Genomic DNA, 18825 nt, shown 5'->3' with positions numbered 1-18825 from the left:
CAGCAGCAGGTTCACGAAGGACTCCCGCTGCTAGTGGTTGCTCAAGGACGGCGACAATGTCGGCGAATACTGAATTCTGTTTTGGATATTCCGGTATTTCATCTTAGCGGGAAAAATCGTAACTATGGGGAAAAAACGTACTACTGTTCATTGATGGATCAAGTTTAACGAAAAATACGAGACCGTCGATAAACTCTCAGTTACATATTTTATTTCATCTTAAACGAGGTTTGTTACACATGAAAATCAGTGCAAAAAAACAAGTACTTTACCTTCGAACTGTTCAATTCGATTTAAAAAACGAAATTCTTATATCGCTTTGTAACACTTAAAACTTACAAAAAGGTAACGTATGTAATGCTTCCTGGTCCCTAAGACTAACAAAAAAGTAACATATGTAACGCTTCGTAACACCTATGACACAAACAATAGCGCACGTAATGCTTTGTCGGATAAAGAAATGCAAGTGTCCTATGTCTAACAAAAAAGCTGCACATGTAACACATCGTAACGCCTATTACTTACAAAAAAGTAACGCTTGTAACGATTCGTAACAATTATTTCATACAAAAAAGTGACGCATGTAACGCTTCATAACAATTTCTTCTCACAAAAAAGTGTCGCATGTAACACTTCGTAACATCTAATATATACAAAAAGCAACGATTTCAATTTCTAGTATCACACACAAAGGTAACACATGTTACGATTCGTAATGATTACTATTATTACTTACAAAAAGAAATATTTTAACGTTTGGTAACATCCCAGACTAAAGCATATTTCACCTATGACTTAGAAAATTTTCAAAAAGTAAAACATGTAACGTTCCATAACATCTGACTCAGAAAAATAACACAAATATGACTTACAAAAGAGTAACGCATATAACGCATCGTAACACCTTTTTCTTACAAAAAAAAGTAGCACCAGTAACACTTCGTTATATCTTGTTCTTACAAAAATGTAACGCATGTAATGCTCCGTAACGCCTGTTCTTTAGAAAAAAAGTAACGCGTGCAATGTTTCATAACGCCTATGACTTACAAAGACAGTAACGCATGTAAGTCTTCGATATATTTACTTTTTTCCAAAAAGTAACGCATGTAACGCTACATAACGCCTATCATTCATAAAACGTAACGCATGTAACGCTTCGTAAAGCTTACTTATTCCAAAATAAGTAACGCTACGTAACGCCTATCATTTACTAAAAAGTAACGCATGTAACACTTCGTAACACCTTTAAAATACACAAAAGTAACGAATCTAATGCTTCGTAACACCTATTACTTACAAAAAGTAACTCATGTAACGGTTGGTAAAATCTTTGAAATACACAGAAGTAGCGCATGTTAAACTTCGTAACACCTATTATTTACAAAAAAAAGTCATGTTCGTACCGATTCCGATGGATTCGATTCCCAACATAAGCTCAAAATGTTTTTTGCTGTTTGAAGAGGCGAATGACCGTAAGGTCCAAACATCTATAATTGAATAAAAAAAGAAACCTTTTTTTTTTTAAATAAATCTTTCCAATTTTTTTTTTTTCGTAATTTTTCCAACATTTTTCTTATAACTCATTACACGGTTAAAAATCCGGTATCATCAGCCCTACTATTCAAAATGATTTATATCATGAAATTTTTCATGGAAGAGGAATCATTGTTCAAGATGTGAATCGTTTTGCCCATGAAATCATCTGAAGGACACATTTCATGATTTTTTAATCACGATAACAGCAGTCGATTTTTATCCGCGTAGAAATTTGTTTTTTACTACATAAATACCCTAATAAAATTAATTAAAGATTTAAATTGCATTGCTTCAAAATTCTACTAAAATATTAAAATCTAAGACGTACTTGAAAGTAATCAATGCCCCCAAAATGAATGATTTTAAACGGTTTCAAAAAAATCCCAGCTTTCTCAACCATTTTACTTTATAAAAAATACTTTTCCAAATATTCTAGGGGTGACCGGGTCTAGTTGGCCGAGTGGCTTTTATGAAAAGGCTACTATGCGCAAAGGCGACATCTATTGTGATTTTGGTGAAGTATTAGGCCACCCGTGTACCGGCGTAATTTCAGGTGTTTTTGTGTCGTCGTTTGGGCAGAAACCCGTTTGTTCTTTTTTCGGCACTTTTGAGTAAATTTAGGTTTTTTGAACATTAATATGCGTAACGCGAATCAATTATCATTCGAGCTCCAAATACATTGCACCACTGAAAAGGGCATGCAAAACCCTGAAAAATGATGGATTCCAGTGTTCTTTTATTTCTTGATCTGAGTTGCTTCCACTAATGAACGTCTTCCATTGACGCATTTGATGTGTTTTACATTTTTTCATTATACTCGGCCAACCTACCCTGGGCCTGGGGTTAGTAAGCCGATTTTTTTCTCCGCATTTAATTGTTAATAACTTCCCTGATAACTTTTACCTGATTTTTCTAGAGTTATGAAAAATTCACAGATGTGCTCAAAAGATATATGTTCAAGACAGCGTAAACCGTTTATCAAGAAGTCTAACCAGAATAAGTACAGAAATTCCGAAACGAAAACTCGGCCAACTAGCCCCGGTCTCCCCTACTCTGTTATTTAAATATTGATCCGTGCGACGAGTTCTTTGGGTTTGTCCGAACTGTTGAGGTAGAACTACAAAACTATCGTCTAGATCGCTGTTCATTTTTGTTTCCAATGTTTATGCATCAGTTTTTGTGCGTTACAAATTTACACATCAGATATGCGAAATATACTTCCAAAAATTATTCTTTAAAAATTATGGATGCCCTGAAAAGGGCTGTTTAGTTTATTGGTGATGAGGTGCTATAGAAGTTAGGACATCTTCAAATTTTGTTGATACTGAAATAAATGTAGGTACTGTACAATAATAAGAAATCAGTAACGAATGAGATTATCTAACATTGTATAGAAACTTACAATAAAGTTCTTCCAGCTTCTCATTTGAATAAATTCAAAATATCCGGATACTACCGAAAAATCTGTTTTAGTTTATTTAATTCTAAAATTACAATATTTTTGAAATTGGGTAAAAATTATCGAAAAAGAAACAAAATTCAACAATGTTAAAATATGCACCTATTTTAAAAGGCTATTACTTTTTTTGTCCATTATTTATCCATCTTGATCTAGAGTCCCAAAATAAACTTCTTCTATTTTGAGCTACAACATACATGGAGGTCGCGAAACTTTGGAAATTCGCGTATAAAAACCGCAAAATCAAAGAATTTTTTTAAATAAATTTCCAAGAAAACCAGATAACTTTGGAAATCCGCGTAAAAAACCAATAAAAACAGTGGTAAAAAAAACCTCAGTGTATCACTTATTTATTTATTTATTTATTTGGAGCGTTTCTTTTTGAGATAATCGATTTTTTCAATTCATTTTCTAAGTTAAATAAAAATAGTGTAAACTATAGTGGTTCAATTTGAACTGCTTTAAGCACTGATGAGCCGAAGGCGAAACGCGAAAAAAATGGAAAAGAACTGCGTGCTTTTCGCTCAAACCGGTTTCTTTGTAACAAAAAACCCCTAAATGTTCAAAAATAATTGTTTTTTTTCTCTACACTATACACTTTTTACATACAGCTATAATAGTTACCGATTACCGTGTTTTTTTAATAGTTTTGTTTCTAAAAATTTCGAGGGAACGGAGGATTGAGGATTTGGCCCTTCTCAAAAGTAAGGTTAGAGTCGAAATTGACGATTTATGTTATCTAGTCAAGAAGTACTCGTTTGCAAAGTTTGAGCTCAATAAAACTAAATAGTTAAATTTAAAAAATCGTTTCCGCGGAGAAACCACTCATAAAGGAAACAAAAACGTAGTCCAACGTCAAAACCACACTTGGATTCACGGTTTGTTTTCGATTGGATTCGAAGCATTTTGGACTTCGGGAAACAATCAATCGGGATTTTCTGTTTGTTTTCAATTTTTGTTACAAGCATCTGATCGTGCTTTCAACCATACGCTGCGCTGTTTTTTTTTTCAAACACTGTAATCATCTACTTAACCCAGAGTTAATGGCAGATGATCGCTGTTACCCTTTCCCTTTCGATGGAAAACAAAAGCGAAAACGCCGTTAGCCGAAGACGGCGATCGCTTTCCATGCACCCGGTTGCGGTATTTACCGCAAGGGGTATGTGTGTAGGTAATTATCTTTGGCTCTTTCCTAGCTGAGTAGTAGGATGGAGAGCTTAGCTAGCCGCCTGCTTCGTTCCTGCTTCCAAGGTCGTCAATCTGGCAACCACCAACCCATTCGTAACCATGGTAACAATGAAAGGTTGGTTTCTCCAAAGTCTTGATCCGATCAGGATGTACTAACTTCCCAGACATATTCCAACATGGTTCCGGAAAAATATAGAAACTAGATAAACGCCGGCCGTGAAAGGGTTACCTTGTCTCCCTGCAGACATACCAAAGTTTTATCCAACAAAGTAGTGGTGAAACGGGGCCGCAGCTAATCCGCATATTCTGGTTGTTCGAAGACACTTGAGGCATACAAAGCGCCTTCTTAAATTACATGCCTTCCATGCCATGGTGGTCACGATTTGATCGAACTCTCCGTTCTCTACCTCGCTGCGAACGTCCAGGGGCTATCCATAAATTATTCCACTCAATGATATGGTACCTGGGCCATAGAGATAGGCTGTTGCTCAGTTCCACAATCAGTTCAGGAGAAAGAGAAACGATTCGTCGCACCAAGTTCCCAGTGTTCGCTCGCAGTGCGTTACGATGGTTGTGACCGGACACCGTCGGAGCAGAGGCAGTCTCGATCACGTTGTTCGAACCCGAGCGCGCACCGTTCGATTGGTGGCGTGCGATGAAGAGTTAAGTGGTCATTTGTAAATCCGACAGTGGTTTTCCTCATAGCTAACACGACCCGGATTGAAATGTTGAACAACGGATGACATCAATTTACTTCTTGTGGCGTTTGAATATTGGTGATTGATCTTTACGGGTTAAGGCCTACCGATGGATCCTAATCAGGCGTCGACAGATAGTTTTTCGATGCCATTACGCGGCTGTTGTTTACTTCGGATTACCTGGGGACTTGGGCTTTTACGATTTGACAGATCATCCGGGTCAGCCAGTTCAAGTTTTCTGGATTTCCGGTGTTTGAAAAGATACGTGATCATCAAACATATCAGAAATGTCTGTTGTTCCGGAAATTGAAGCAAAAAAATTAAATAGAAATTGTCAAACCATACAAGATATTTCGGAGACTTGCAGTTAATCAGTATTTCTAGTTTAAGGGAGTCAAATACATCACAATATAACATCTTTGGTATGGTGGTTTCATCATATTTGAGGTGTTTTTTTTCTTATGCTACAAATATACGATATTTTTCAGTCAAAATAAAAAATTCTGCCAAACCATCCCTTTCGACAAAATGACCCGCTCATCGTTTTTTGCATGTATTTGTTCTAATAATCAGAACTTTTTTGTACTTTTCCAGAAAATTTGATAAGCCACCGTAATTCCGATGTCTGTTGGATGTTCAGCCAGTTTTAGTATGGATTATGGATTGTTGTTTTCAGAAAAAATTTGAATGATTTCGAATGGCGTTAAACAATTAAAAAATTATCACGGACCGAAGGATGCGGCCAACATGGATATTCGCCATTTGGAAGACCCTCATCCAATATTCAATTCACCTCGCCTGCTGAAAGCAGAATTGTCGAGAATCCACTACCCCGATACTACATTACATAATGATACTATTCTAGTTTGAAGTTAGTCGTAATTAAGATTAGTAAATACCCTTGGCATCTTAGAGCTTAAGCAGTGTGCCTAAAAATTGTATTATAATATTGAATAAAAAAAAAATTAAAAAATTATTTCAAGATCTCCAAACATTTCCAAAGTTTTTATAAAATGAGCGGATAGTTTCCATGATAAATTTTTAAAGATTTTATGATATCAGTAATATTTGTTATATATGGCAGGATTTATAACATTCCAGGAAATTTTGGATTTAAATTATTCCTAAATCGAAATCCTAATCGATTTAGAAATAATTTAAAATTTTTTTTTTCGGAAATTGCAACAATTTCTAAATTTTTAGAATATTTCCGGAGATTTCAATATTAAAATTTTCGAAGAATTCTGAAATCATAAAATTTAAAAATTTTGAATGATGTAATTTTTTTGTCAAAACATTTAAGATGATTTCAAAAGGCCTAACAGTTCGGCTGAGAAGTTCGTATCGTTTAATAGAAACACACATTTTTTTGCCAAAATTCGTTTTTATTATTCAACATAATTGCCATCAGAGGCGATACAGCGATTATAGCGATCTTCCAACTTTTCGATACCATTTTTGTAGTACGGTTTGTCCTTTGCCTCAAAATAGGTCTCAGTTTCAGCGATTACCTCTTCATTGCTTCTAAATTTTTTACCAGCGAGCATTCTCTTGAGGTCTGAGAACAGGAAAAAGTCACTGGGGGCCAAATCTGGAGAATACGGTGGATGAGGGAAGCAATTCGAAGCCCAATTCGTTCAATTTCAGCATGGTTTTCATCGACTTGTGACACGGTGCATTGTCTCGATGAAACAAAACTTTTTTCTTCTTCAAATGAGGCCGTTTTTTTGAAATTTCGTCCTTCAAACGCTCTAATAACGCTATATAATAGTCACTGTTGATGGTTTTTCCCTTTTCAAGGTAGTCGATGAAAATTATACCATGCGAATCCCAAAATACAGACGCCATGACCTTATCGGCCGATTGTTGAGTCTTTCCACGCTTTGGGTTCGGTTCATCGCGTGCAGTCCACTCAGCTGACTGTCGATTGGACTCCGGAGTGAAGTGATGGAGCCATGTTTCGTCCATTGTTATATATCGACGAAAAAAATCGGTTTTATTTCGATATAACAGCTCCAAACACTGCACAGAATCATCAATTCGTTGTTGTTTTTGATCGATTGTGAGCTCACGCGGCACCCATTTTGCACAAAGCTTTCTCATATCCAAATATTCGTGAATAATATGTCCAACACGTTCCTTTGATATCTTTAGGGTGTCAGCTATCTCGATCAACTTCACTTTACGGTCATTGAAAATCATTTTGTGGATTTTTTTCACGTTTTCATCGGTAACAGCCTCTTTTGGACGTCCACTGCGTTCATTGTCTTCGGCGCTCATATGACCAGTACGAAATTTTGCAAACCACTTACGAATTGTTGCTTCGCCCAGTGCAGAGTCTGGATAACACTCACCAAGCCATTTTTTGGTATCGGCGGCACTTTTTTTCATCAAAAAGTAGTGTTTCATCAACACACGAAATTGGTTTTTTTCCATTTTTTTCACAATAACAAAAGTAGCTTCACTCAAAATGCAATATCTCACAAACTAATAATCAGACAGCTGTCAAATTTATACACGTATCTTTTGAAGGTTGGTACTAACTGAAAATGGTATGGATTTAATTCTAGTGGCGCCCTCTCATACATAGATGGAGCGTCGTAGTTCACGCAAATTTACGTGCAAGAACATGTAATTTTGTGTGATTGGAAAATTCCTTGAAATGAAATTCATTAAAATAAAAAAAACTACTAATAACGACCGTCGCGACTTGAACCGAGAATCATCGGATCACAAAGGACATCCGTTAATCGACTGAGCCACAGAAGCACACATCGGCTCGATTGATGAATGGTGCATATAAATTTATACAGTCGAAATTGCTATCCGAATGCAAATTACAGTCGAAATCATGATAAATGAAATTTTACGTCATTGGTCAAATCAGTCCTTTAAGAAATGCATCGAATGAGGAATTAGGTCACCTGTAAAACTCACTTTTTGTGTACTTAAAATAATGGAACAACGTAAATTGAATACTCCTCTGGCCATATAGAGGCCGTGTGAATTTACTTCGTTAGATAGAATTTACTTTAGTCGAGAGAAATGACAGTCGTCTCGAAATTGAACGCTAGTATCCTCGAAAAACAAAAATCAAATCATGTAGTTTTGCTTACGGTTCACACCGAATCTCGCCATCGCTCACATGCAAATGCAAACTACTCCCTGGACCTGGACGACCGCGACGACGACGGTTGGCCAGTCAGGCAGGAAGAAAACGAGACAAAATGATTGATTCCAATTTCGGTGAAATTGACGTCGATCTCCGGAGGCGGGGGTGCAAATTCGCATGCCGATCGTCAGAAAAGAGAAAGTGTACAAGCCATCGGCAGCAGCAGCTGCTGTAGAAGCAGAGAAGAAGGTTCAAATGCCCAGTCAAACAAAGCTGCTCCTCATGTGGTACTGGTTGACGAGGGGTACACCAATGAACTGACTCGTTTCGATATGGAAAATGTGAATTTTCAAAACTTGCATGACTTCCTCTCTCTCGAAGAACAAGAAGTGGGTTATCAAGAATATCGTACCGTACCGAGAAGTGATGATGATAAACCGTGGCCCCATTGATGAGTTTCCTCAATGACAGATGACTCCGACAACGCCTACTGCCTACATCGCAACTGAAGCGTCTACCCCGAGTGTGAATCAACAACGAACCTCAGCTTGGCATCTCATGTTGACGAATTTGACATCCACCTCTCCGTCGCCAGATGATTCCAATGTGGAGGAGAAATATTTCCGTCACCACAGAGAGCGGACCCAAATAGCGGACATATCTTCGAAATTTCGAAGCCGTCAGATTGCGACGGCGCAGTATTTGGGTCACGGAATGCAGATCCTGGTAGTTAAACTAACTGACGGAACGAAGATAAATGACTCATGCAGATTTCACCACACAACGGCACAGGCGAAAACAGCATTTGTTTGGTTGAAGCGGTGATGAAGCGACGCGTTGTCAACTAACCGATTTCAAGGCTGCGCCGCACAGATCGGGTCGACAGTCGGCGGCCGGTATCGCAATAGTTTCAAGGTCGCCCAGCAGCAACGGGTAATGTAGCACTCACGAATTGTTGGCTAATCCCGTCGTCGTCAGTTGCATCCTATCTTCTCCCCAGCTTCCCCCCATTCGTTTGTCCAGCCACCTCGAAACCTCATTCCAAACAGAGCCACAAACATCTCTTTCCAACCAATCGAACTCGAAGCTCCGCGAACCAGGGGCAGAGACGCCGTCGATGCCGTCGATTCCAGCAGTCAGCAGGCAGAGAGACGTTACGCGAGCATAAAAATTAGCGCATAACGCTCCAAGGGCACTCAGCTCATTTGCACATAGCCCCACACCACGGCCACCGCGATGCAATTAACTGCTGATGCCACTGGAACTCAGCAGCAGCAGAAAACGTGCTTCTGAGATCTGAGATACGATGGGAAATATTCGGCGGTGTTTTTCTACTGGAGGTGCCTCTAGCCACAGTTGGAGCTAGCAGGAGAAGCTGCATTGCGGCGAAAAAAAAATGTGATCGAAGTAGGCATTGATTTGTGTTTTATTCTAAGGAAAGGTCCGATAGAGTTCGATTTTTTTTCCTCAAAAGCATTAGTTTCAAATCGCTTGCCGGATCATCATATGGAATGAAATGCGAAATTTGGTTCATTAATCCTATTTCATTTATGTTACTTAGGGGAATGCGAGGCAACGTGAGGAGTGTGACAAAATGGTGAGTTTTCGACAACACCCGTATAACACTGCGCCATCTACTATAGACAGTGTGAACTTTATTGAAAAAGTTTCGTGGAGTAATTTTCTGGACGTTACAACACATTCTAATCACGTATTACTGAGTCTAATCAAGATTCTAGTAAACACAAGTGTTATATCTGAACAATTTTTGGTCGACAAAATGCATATTTAATTGCAAACATGCATTTGTTGAAAGTATTTTTTTCGATGACTAATTTTGCGAACCTAATTTATAACCCAATCTTATAACCTACCTAAAACTGGGCCGAGGTGGACCAAAGTTTCAAGCTCCGTTGGTTGCCAAAAGACGTCAAGTTACCACATACCATTCGACTCAGTTCGTCGAGTAAGCAAAATGTCTGTGTGTGTGTGTATGTAATCGCTTTTGTGCACTAACTTTTCTCGGAGATGGCTGAACCGATGTTTACAAACTAAGGTTCATATGAAAGGTCTTATAGTCCCATACAAAATTCCTGGTTTCAACAGGACGGTGCAACATGCCATACAGCTCGACTAACAATCGATTTGATACGATCATTGTCAAATCAAAAAGCGATAATTTTGACTGGCTCCCAAAATCACCCAATTTGACGTCACTAGACTTTTTTGTGGGACTATCTGAAATCCAAGGTATACATTGATAAGCCATAGCTCAGCTCAAAGTCAACATACGACGTGAAATCGATCGCTACCTAGGCCAAAATAATGGAAAGCTGCATAATTTACGCGATATCATTTTCAAAAAATAGCTGTAACATATCTCCTTGAACCAAATAAATTATAATCGAAATGTAAGAAAATAAAAATGTTTTTTTTACATATTGAAAAATCACCCTGTAGAACTCCTAAATCAATTGTTTTTTAGGTCCAATGTCTTAGAAATGCATGAAACGTTGAGTTCTGGTGTATTTTCTTACTTATTTATTTATTTACTTGTTTTATTTACTTATTTACTTGTTCATTCACTTACCCACATACTTTCTTGTTCACTCACTTACTTACTTACTAACTTACTTAATTCTTAATTTACTTACTTATGTAAATACGCTTACCTGCTCTCTTGCTTACTTACTAACTTATTTATGAACTTAATTATTTACTTACTTGTTTACTTGTTCACGTACTTACTTACTAACAGCCATTTCTATTGTTTTGATAGCTTGATTTTTGTTAACATTATTGGCAAGATGTTATTCAATTTTCCGTTGTTTTTTTAGTAATAAAATGGTAGAAAATCCAAGAAAACATGAATTAGTAATATGGGGGTGATATTTCTTCGTTATTTATGCAATATTGGTTTCGTGAGTACAAACCTACGCCTGCGAGTACACTTCGGAAGCGTGTTTGTCCATGCCGATGTGGATTTTTGACCTCGATTGGTTACTTTTGATGAAACCTGGAAATCAATTATTAAACTTTAGAGAATAGAGCAAGTGTCTGACAAAAGACTGGAACCGGCACATGCCTTCCGAGGCGGGCTAGCGAGACAATAGGGCTCGGTTTTCTGCGATTGTTATGGAATACTTTTCGAGGAATTACCGCGCCCTCAAGGTCGAAACCGCAGCGAAATGCTCTCATATGAAGCGTAAAAACTTCCACGGACTGCCCTAAATCGAGCTGTTTACGTAGGACTACACAACTTTTGTCAAAATCAGTATTTTTGCAGAATTGTTTGCAAATTTTTAAACTCTCTTCTTTTATGAGCGGTCCTTATTGATCTAAGGAACAATTATTTTTATAAATAAATTTAGTTCTACGGTATAAGAAAAAAATGGTGACAATTGCCCCGCATTCCCCTAGTTATATTGCAGCTTTTCTTAAATAAAAATAAATTATCATTCGATTTACGAGAAGTCTGATAACACTAATGTACCCCGCTGACTGACCAAAGGGAAACTCTAAAACTAATGAACTACTAAATTGCACTAACAGTTCTATTTGAACTGCTTCCACACTGATGAGTCGAAGATGGAATTCAACTAAACAAATAAGTTATGTGATTACGAAGGCGTACTAATTTTTACCTAAACTGTTTGAATAGTTACTTTATTAAACTATTCCTAAATTTCACACGCTGATGCTCTAATACATTTTCTATGATTGAAAAAGCATTGCGTTTTAATACAGTTTACAGAGCTTTTAGTTCAGTTCATATTCAAGTAATATGTATTAACAGTACTAAAGACTGTCCCAGAAAGTATGGACGCAACCAAAAACCGCTGCCATTTCGCAATGGTTCAGAATCTGTCAATGTTTATGGCTGCGTTCTGTTGTTTACACTCTTCTCTAACCACTTGTGCAATTGTTTATTCGTTTTCATTAGTTTGTTTCGCAATGCGTGGACTTTCAGCAGAACAACGTCGAAAAATTGTGTACAAATGGTGGACAGAACGCGGACTGTCACTGAGAAAGATAGCAAAAATGGAAGGAGTAAGTGAAAAAGCCGTGCGAAATGCAATCAGGAAGTTCGGTGAGGATAACACCTTTGAGGATAAACCGAAAACGGGTTGAAAAAAGGTTCTGCTAACCCTCAGTTGGATAAACGTATACTGAAGGCGTTCGTGCAAAAGAAGAAGGTCTCAGTTCGGGATGTGGCCAAAAAATGGGCACTTCGAAGTCAAATGTTTTTCGTGCTAAAGAACGTTTGAATCTTCGAACCTATGTGAAGCAGAAATAACCAAAACGTAGTCCGAAACAAGAAGCATCGATCAGGCCGAGGGTTCGAAAGCTGTGCAATATGATTCTTGCTGAAAATTTGAACTGCATAATCATGGACGACGAAACCTACGTGAAACTCGAATACAAATCCTTGCCGGGACCACAATGTTATACGGTGCGAGAAGGACAAGTGTTAAACCAGTCTGGGATATCGATTGAAGTCGAAAAATTTGGTAAGAAAACTATGGTCTGGCAAGCAATGTGTAGCTGCGGTAAAATTTTGAAACCCTTCATCACCACTGCTTCAATGAACAGCGAAATATACATCAAGGAATGTTTACAAAAACGACTTCTACCCATGATTCGAAGCCACAAGGATCCTGTTGTCTTCTGGCCAGATCTTGCTTCTTGCCACTACTCGAATTCAATGGTAGAATGCAAATTGCCCACAACTTCGACCAATTGAGGAATTTTGGTCATTAACGAAGGCACATCTTAAGAAACATGTTTTGGCAGCCGAAACCATTCAACAGTTCGAAAAAGATTGGAAAAAAAGTGTCAAAACTTGTCGCCAAGAAGTCTGTACGGAATTTAATGAGGAACGTTCGCAAGAAGGTGCGCCAGCTAGTCAACAATGACTAAGTAGCAAATGTTGAGAATAATATTCTGTTGTTGTAGTCTAATATTATCAGTAAATCGAATAAAATATGAATATCTAACACTTGTGAATTATTTACAGCGAAATCAAAGTGCGTCCATACTTTCTGGGACAGTCTTTATTGCTTTAAATGTCGTTCAAATTTAACTATCTTTTCCTATGGGCTATAAATTGTTGGCAAAGTAATACCAAAGCTCGTAAGTCAAACCAAGAGGTGCTACGCAAAGCTCAAAAGCCTCCACTCGAGTCATGGAGCATCTTGAAATTGCATCTTCACACAACCGGGCAAGGAAAGAGGCTGCCACACCGTTCGGCTAGGCTAGGCCGGGGCTAGACAGACTAGCATGGGTGGCATCATGAATGAGACATTGATAATTGCTAAATGAATAGCACTAATGAGCAATTCGCGCGGTCGTGAATCTTCGCCAACACGGGGCTGCTGTTGTTGGCCCGTGACTGACAGAACGGTGGACAGATGCCGATCTGTCACTCAACTTGAGATCACTTGATGTAAACATAGCAGAAGGAAGAAGAAGAAGAAGAAGAAGAAGAAAAAAACTGCTTAATCAATGTCTAATGAACATTGTTTATTCTGTCGAACTGGGACAAATAAATGGCAATCATTCGCAATCGATGTGACGCCGGAGTAGTTTTATTCGATGCTGCAAATCTTGAAAATGACTACTTGCCGCAGCAAACAGCGAAACCAATCAAACCATGACTGCGTTCATGTCATGACGAGTTCTGCCGGGTCGGGTAGTGAGTTTCTTATATCTGGAACTGAGTTGCCTTTGCCAGTAACAAGTAACGAGCAACCAGATATGGGGCTTCGGAGGTAAATCATAATCTCCTAATAACATCTTTACAATATAAATTAATAATTATGCATTCTCTGTGAATGGCTAGAGATTTATTATAATTTGATAATGTGCTGTTCCATTTAAACACACACCATACAGTTCTGAATCAACGTCACTACGACCAGAAAATTCTGCTAACTGACATTTCCCGTAAGCATGAAAACGTTCGCTAGATTAGGTAATACATTTGACGTCACTCGACATTATGTGACATTTCGACCGGCGACCAATTTACAAACCGTATTGTGCTGATAGACGCTAAAAGGATCCCAAGCGAAAAAATTCTACTTCTGGTTTCTCGGGATGTTTGTGAATCATGTGAATAAAGATGTTCTCTGTTCAAGTTAACAGGAGGAGACATTGTGACGACCGACCGACCGATCGGTACGATTAACATTCGGGAAACAAGTTCTCGTTCTTGATTCTGCTTCTTCTTTTAAATGACTTTTGCAAACATTGCTGATTCGATACGAAGTTTTTTTTTTTTTGCTCGGACTGTCTGTCTGGCATCCAACGTCTTCAAATAAGATTGTTTATGGTTCAATTGGTGCGTCCTCAAGTTGTTCGCTCTACGCACCACAGAACACAAATTTTCACCACTTGATACAGTCTGAAATATATCACAGGAAGGAACAAATTCTGATCACAAACACGAACATATTTGAATTTTTCTGAAATGGCAAAAAACATTACATTGAAGAATGTAATAAACAGCAATGGTGCTCAATTGCTACCCTGAAACACAAACAAAACAAACACACATCGAAGCTCCAGGACTTATTAATAGTACGCGACCGGTCTATCTTTTACAGCTCCAGTCATGATATCTGTTCTGCATCAACCGGACAAAACTAGTACACCCTGACGACAGAGGTGAGTTCTGCTAGAGTTTACTAACTCATTAGTAATGATTTAGCTCAACCATGTTCTGGTATCGGATATATTATCTTTATTCATTCGACAGCTCGGAGATTAAACAATTCTAATCTAGAATAGTTGTATTTCAATTTTCCCTGTGTCTTTACTAAATTCTCATTGGTTGTCAACATCTTGTGATAATAGAATTCTCATTGCACTCAAAAACCTTCAATTTTCAGTCTTTATTTTTTGTTTGTTTTTTATATTTTTAGTTTTCTTTATAGGAGTACGAACGCAACAACAAGTCTCAAAGTACTACTATCAGGAATTTCTCTAGTTGAAATGAATAAGTTAGTATTGTACGTATCGACCCAGAAATAATTAGTTTTGGTTTTCGTGTTTCTTTTGTACATCATTCACTCTACATAAACATTGTTCAACGTTGAAGAAATTTAACAAATTGGTTCTTTTAAGAACCTACAAACAATTCCAAAAAAAATAATGAGTTTGACAATAGTTGTGTAGTCCAACGTCAACAGCTCGATTCCACGAAAACATATGCCACAACAATCGCAGAAAACCGCCGCCATGGCCCTTTCAACCCCTTTCGTCTCGCTAGCCCGCCTCGAAAAGCATGTGACAGACACTTGTACTGTTCTCTGAGGTTTAATAACTGATTTCCAGATTTCCCAATCAAAAGTTCCCAATCGGCACCAAAAATCCACATCAGCAGAGCCAAACACGCCTCCGAAGTGCGTTCGCGGTTGTATTTTTGCACTTTCGAAATCAATACTTCACAGTGTAAAATTGAAAAGTACCAGCCCCACATTACTAATCCATCTTTTCTTGGTTTTTCCTTTACCGTTTCATTACTAAAAAAACTTACGGGAGAACAAAAATCGAAATTTTTCATACTCAACATCTTGCCAAAAACGTTAAAAAAACGGCCAAACAACAAAAAATGACTGTTAGTAAGTAAGTATGTTGACAAGTAAATAAGTATTAATTTAAGTAAGTTAATAAAAAAGTTAATAAGTAAGTATACAAGTAAGTAAATAAGTAAGTTCATAAGTAAGTTAGTAAGTAAGCAATATATATAAGTAAAAAAGTAAATAAGCAAGGAATGTGAGTAAGTAAGTGAGCAAGTAAGTACGTAAGTAAGCAAGGAAGTAAGTAAGTATGTAAGTGAGTATGTTAGTGAGTAAATAAGTAAATGAATAAGTGAGTAAATAAACAAGTAAGTAATCAGATAAGAAAGTAGGTAAATGAGTACATAAGTAAGCAAAAAAACAAGTAACCTAGTATGTATGTAAGCAAGTGGCTTAGTAAGTACGTAAGACAATAAATGAAGTTAGTAAGTAAATAAGTAATTAAATCAGTAAGTGAAAAAGCAATAATTTAAGTAATTGAGTAAGTAAGAAAGTAGATGAATAAATATGTGAGTAAGTAAACTAGTAAGCAGGCAAATAATTAAGTGTATAAGTAATACAATAAATAAAGTAAGTGAATAAGTAATTTAGTTACCAAGTAATTAAATAGGTGAGTGAGTAAGTGAGCAGGTGAATAAATAAGTAAGTAACTAACTAACTAAGTAAACAAAAAAGTGAGTAAATAAACAAGTGAGCTGGTATGTGAGTAAGTAAGTGAGTAGGTAAGTAAATAAGTGAATAAGTAAGTGAATGGATAAGTAAGTCAATAAGTAATTAAGTAAGTGAGTGAACAAGCAAATAAGTAAGTAAGTAGATAAGGAAATAAGTGAGTAAAAACGTTAGAGTAAGTAAATAAATGATTGAGCAAGTCAACAAGCAAGTAATAAAGTAAGTAAATAAATAAATAAATAAGTATAGTAGTAAGTAAATAAAAAATGAGTAAATAAAAAAGCAAACAAATATGTAAGTAAGTAAGCTAGTAAATAAACCAGTAACAAAATAAGTTAGTATTTAAATTAGTAAATAAGTAAGTAAATACACAAATAAGCTGGTATATAAATAAGTGAGTGGGTAAGTAAGTACGTAAATAAATAAGTATAATAAGAACGAGTAGATCTGTAAGTAAATGAGTAAGTAAGTGAATAAGCAAGTAAATAAGTAAGTGGGTAAGTAAGCGAGTAAGTAAGTAAGTTAGTAAGTAAGTAAGTAAGTAAGTAATCAAGTAAGTTAGCAAGCAAGTAAGTAAATAATCGAGTGAGTAAGTGAATATAGAAGTAAGCAAGTGAGAACGTAAGAAAAAAGTAAGTAAGTAATTAAATAAGTATATATATATTTAAAAAAAAACAAGTATGTAAGTAAGTAACTGGGTAAGTAAGTACGTGAGTGGATAAGTGAATAAAATGAATGGATAAGTAAGTTAGTAAATAAATAAGTAAGTAAGTAAGCAAGCATGTAGATTAGTAAGTAAATAAATAGGGTAACAGAGGTATTTTGGCCACTTCATATATTTTGGCCCACCTAACAAACTTTATCAATTTTATCGGATTTTATCGATGTTAAGTAACCGATGTTGCATAAATTTGAAGCTAATCACATTAAATTACCCATTGCGGAAGGGTTTTTCAAAGATATTGCAACATTTGGTGGATATTTATTCAAAGTGGGCCAAACTAAAATCAATCCTAAAGTGGGCCAAAATACCTCTGTTACCCTAAATGAGTGAGTGAACAAGCAAGTAAGCAAGTAAGAAAGTAAGTGAATAAATAGACAAGTACGTAAATAAGTAAATAAATATGTAAATAAGTCAATTAAAAAATAAGTTTGTCAATAAATCAGGAAGTAAATACGTAAATTAGTAAGTAAATAAGTAATTAAGTATGTAAATACGAAAGAAAATAAGTGAATAAAAAAAAGTGAATATGCGAGCAAGTAAGCAAATACATTACTAAGTAGCAAATAAGTAATTGGGTGAGTAAGAAACTCAGCTGATTATTAGGTAAGCAAATACGTTAGAAAATAAGTAAATTTGTAATTAAGTGAGTAAACAAGTACGTTCGCAAGTAAAAATGAAAGTAAGTAAGAAAATAAGTAAGTAATTAAAAAAAGGAAATAAGTAAGAAGATAGTAAGTAAGAAAGAAAGTAAGAAAATAAGTGAATAAAAATGGTAGACAAATTAAATAAATATAAAAGTAAGTAAATAAATTAGTGAGTAAATAAGTGAGTGAACAAGAAAGTATATGGGTAAAAGTATGAACACACAAATAAGCAAATAAAAATAGTAAACAAATAAATAAATAAGGAAGTAAGTAAATAAGTTAATGAGTAAGTATTTTTTTTGGTTTAAATTATAGGTTTTAACCTCAAGGTAATTCGCCTCTTCGGGCCAGAAAATCTTTCTGACCCTACGTGCGGGGTTTAGAATCGAACCCAGGCGGGCTGCGTGAAAGGCGTCGACTTACCCATCTCGTTATACCCGTCCCCAGTAAGTAAGTAAATAAATAATTAATTAAGTTAAATAAATAAATAAGTAAATAAACTAGTAAAAAAAAGTTAGTAAGTAAATAAGTTAATGAGTGAGCTAGTAAGTCAGTATGTTGATAAGTAAATAAGAAAGTAATGAGTCAGCAAGTGAGAATGTGAATAAATAAGCACGAGGGAAAGCAAGTATGTGCGTAAGTTAATGAATTAGTAAGAATGTAAGTAAGGAGGTATGTACGTAAATGGGTAAATAAGTATGTAGATAAGTTTTTGTGATCTTCTGAAAACGCTATGATGCTTCCGCCAAGAAACTATCCAAAAATCACGATTCGAAACAAACATCGGTTAATTGGAAATTTGTTCGACTGCACTGTCTGAGTTGCACGCTTATAAGAAGTTACCCCGAGTTTGAGTAACTAGTTAGTCATTTTCAAATGAGGCGTGGAAACATCAAAAATTGAATAGTTACCGTCAATGATAATGAGTGACCCTTACTCTAAATTTGAGTTTAACGTAAGAACTCGTTTTTAGGTTACTATTCGAAAGATCAGTTTACCAATGGTCGTAATGACCATTGGTAACAACGGGCGTGTTTTTTGTGATAGTGGAATCGCGTATTTTTTATTTAGCTGTTCATTTGTATCTGCTGTCTAGAAGTGAGAAATTTCCTCCAGCGGAGCTGTTAGTGTCATTTATTTCTGGTCGTTTTCGTCTATTTTGAGTCAATAAAAATAACTTTTATTAGCTCTGCCAGAAGCATTAAAAATTAA

The 18825-nt window shown here is 36.3% G+C and overlaps 1 protein-coding gene across 4 annotated transcripts in view; it reads right to left on the bottom strand.

Annotated features, from left to right (window-relative positions):
- The window catches only part of LOC131426253 (all trans-polyprenyl-diphosphate synthase PDSS1), a 228721-nt gene that overhangs the window by 41805 nt on the left and 168091 nt on the right, over positions 1 to 18825 (bottom strand). The gene's annotated exons all lie outside the window — the stretch shown is intronic.

The sequence above is a fragment of the Malaya genurostris genome, chromosome 1 (genome assembly GCF_030247185.1).
Source record: "Malaya genurostris strain Urasoe2022 chromosome 1, Malgen_1.1, whole genome shotgun sequence".
In the NCBI taxonomy this organism is placed as follows: domain Eukaryota; kingdom Metazoa; phylum Arthropoda; class Insecta; order Diptera; family Culicidae; genus Malaya; species Malaya genurostris.
The sequence above is the reverse complement of the archived record's forward strand: the minus strand, read 5'-3'. Positions and strand labels throughout refer to the sequence as shown.